Consider the following 3,377-nt stretch of genomic DNA (forward strand, 5'->3'; position numbering starts at 1 on the left):
GTTCCCTTTCTCACAGAGCTCACCCGGGTACCTCTCCCAGCCTGCAGCTCTCGTATCCCAGTCAAGCGTTAAGCGTTTGAAAGAAGAACTGAGGATGACAAACTGCCCTCCGTGGCTTCCACGCTTGCTCTGACAGGCTCCCTCCTCGTGCCTGGAATGTAGCGAGCCTCATCACAATGGCACCATGGACACCGAGAACCTCACCGCAGCGGCACCTCGGACACGGGCCTGCAGCACGTAGCCAATTCCATTGGAAGCTTGCGACTATTCAAGAGCTGAAGAGGGAACCCACATCTCCCCTGCAGACCCTCCACTCTTGTCAGTGCTGCCTACAGTCTCTCTCTCTCTCTCCTCTCAACTAGAGTCTGTGCTAAAAAGGCGACTGATCCCTTCCGCGACCACTGCCTCTCGACCCGCTCCTTTCCATTCCCCTCCCCATACCCCAGTGAAAAAGGTTCTTTCTCTTCACGCACATGCTGCCAGGCGAGGCTCTGCCAGCTCGTGCAGCGGCTCCGCAGGCCAGGGAGGGAAGAGGCGCCCTCTCCGACTTGCAGCCCAGTGAGGGGGCTGCAGGTGAAGGGAACGTACTTCTACCTCTGCCACCCAGGTGGTTTGGGACATCCCTTCACCGAGATGTCGACCAGCTTTTTAGTTACAGTGTTGTAGGGAGCCTCAGGCAGGAAGACGGTCGAGGACATCTTTGCCACCTAGACTGGCACGTCCTGGGCGTATGCAGAGAAACCAAGAGAAACCAAGGCAAGGAAACGGGAGAACGGGCAAACAGAGGGCCGAGACAACAGAAGCCCGTATAGGGAAGAAAGACTCCAGAGTTCACGGAAAGACACCTCTCCAGGGGCCACCAAAGACTAACACAGCCCCCCGGGCCAAAACTGCCCTCTGCTGCTCACTTCACAGTTAATAGCGACTGCCCCGTTGTGGCCGGCTCCCCGCTCTCTGCTGCGGCCTCAGCGAGGCCACCGGAAACCACAGGCCTCGTGCAGCACTCGGGCTCCCCAACCTGCCCAGAGGAGCTCTGCTCCAGGGCACCTCCTCACACTCCCACCAACCCCTGGGTCTGCAGGCTCACGTCGCACACCTGCTCCTTCCAGAGCTCCAGTTCCTCACACCCCAAGTACAACCGAGCGTTTTGAACGCCGGCTATGAAGTGTGCACGCACTAGAAACAAACGGCGTTCCGTTATTCGCTTCCCTCCAACCCCAGTCAAGCGGCTTCAGGTTCAAAGACTAAAATCCTTGCTTTTTTTTTTCCAAAGAGGGGGTCAGGGCAAAAGATACAGGGGAAACGGCTTCCAAACTGGAAAGAAATCCTTCCCAGTTCCACACAGAGAACACGACAAAATCATTCCTTCTTTCCACTACAAGAGACAAGCCGATGCCTCCATCGACATTTAAAAGCTGTCTGCAATTTGAGAGGCAAAGTCCCCTCTCTCTCTTCAAGGGGAAAGGAAAAAAAAAAAAAAAAGAAAAGTTAAAACCTGACTTGGTGCGCAGTAAAATTTCTCCCCAACCCCCTCCTAGTTTTATTCCCAGTAGCCAGCAGAAGACCACAGCAGCAGAGCACAAGTCCCCAAGGCCTCTTGGCACCCCTGCACAGCAACGTAAGCACCTGTGCAAGACCTATAGTAACAGCAGAGGAAAGGTCAAGAGCTAAGGTTTCATTAACATACATGGGTAGAGAGCAAAGCCTCGGGACTCGACGTGCTTGCCAAAGGACTGACGAGCAAATGGGCCGCCGGTCCTACCCGCCCCAGAGAGTCCGGGTGGGACTTGGAGCCCAGCAGGTACCAGATCATGGGGAGTGACTCCAGTGACACCCAGTGTCTCCCCTCAGACAGATGGGTTCCTGCCAGCTCGAGCCACAGAGAGGCCGGTCCTTGTACTGGACTGGGAGGAGGGAGACTACTGGGAGCGACGTAAATAATACAGGCGGGATAGAGGAGCAGTTTAATATCAATTAAAACAATTCTATCATTTATTAAGAGGTCAAATAGCAAATAGTCGCTCCATCTTCCAATGACAGCGCCCGAAACAGGATGTTAAGGGCAGGGGGAAAAGAGGGGGGCTTGAACCTGAGAAAGGGACCAGAGTAAAGAGAAAACACTGTGCCGTCGTCTTGTGCAGATCGAATCCTCTCCCAGCAGCGGCAGCCTCCAAAGAGTTCAACGAGAAGGGCTGTTGAGGGGGGTGGGGTACTTTCTCCCTCTTCACTCCCAGTCGCCCATGAGAGAGAAAGTCCCAGATCTGCACTGCAAACTCATCTCCGAGAGAAGCTCTTCTGAAAATCTTTGTTCGTTTTTGCCGTCACGGGTGAAAGGTCTGCGACAGAGAAAGAGAAGGGAAAAAAAAACAAACCAACAAAACAAAGCAAACAAGAACCCCACGCGGTAAAGCAGCAGTCACAGACTAGGAGAGCAGAGAGCAATTCAAAGCCGCGGCCCTGGCAGAAGAGACGCAAGGCGGGCCTAAGCGTGTGCTCTCTGATCGTGGCTCGTCGTATTTTCAGGTCACAGACCAAGGAGAGCCCACTCTGCTTTCTGCACTGCAGGAACGCAGATCTCTGCTTAAACTCTCCCTGCTTCCCTCCCAGGGGAGCTGCACTACAATTTCCTTGTTCCAAACGGCTGGACAGGCACCAAAGGACAGCAGGAGGGAAAAGGCAGGGTTTCTGCCTCACTAGGACCGTTAGGACAGGCTGACACAGTCAGCGCCGAGCAGACAGGCGAATCGGCTGTTTCCCTATGCTTTTTCTTCTGCAAGAAGTTTGGGCAGTCTTTCTCACGCTCTCCTTAGGGAGAGGAGAGAAGAGAGGCCACCAACGTTAACCCTCCTGCATAGCCTGCATTTCTCTCACAGCAGAAGCAGCGGGTTCATGTGTTTGTAAAGGAGGAGCTCGAGGAGACCACAGGGACGTTCCGCAGTTGGTACTTACTCTTCCCTTGTCGTTTCCTGGCGCCACTAGAGGAGCGGGTTCTAGCTGAAGATGGGATAGAGACAGAATGGGCGCTGCTGGTGCTGGGCCCGTCGCGCGAGTGCTCCTCGCTCACAGGAGCGCGGCTTTGGCTAGGTACGTACGGGACTGGTTTTGTACTGAAACAGAGGTGGGACAGACGCTGCAGTAAGGGAATCCCTGTGGTCTGATGCGATTCTTCAGACACGAGCCACACCTGTTCGCAGCAGCACGGCTGATATCGCACGGAGCCAGCGGTGCCCAGGATCTCCATACGTCCCAGCAAGAAAGAGCCTATTACAGTTACAAGTTTCACCGCACAAAGACCTCCCAGACGCACGGTATCCTTTCCTGCCAGATGCAGAGCTTCAGCGGGAAGCTGGCAGGGGCTCCCAGGAAAAGAGAGACGC

The sequence above is a fragment of the Leptosomus discolor genome, chromosome 7 (assembly GCF_034619465.1).
Source record: "Leptosomus discolor isolate bLepDis1 chromosome 7, bLepDis1.hap2, whole genome shotgun sequence".
NCBI classification, from domain to species: domain Eukaryota; kingdom Metazoa; phylum Chordata; class Aves; order Leptosomiformes; family Leptosomidae; genus Leptosomus; species Leptosomus discolor.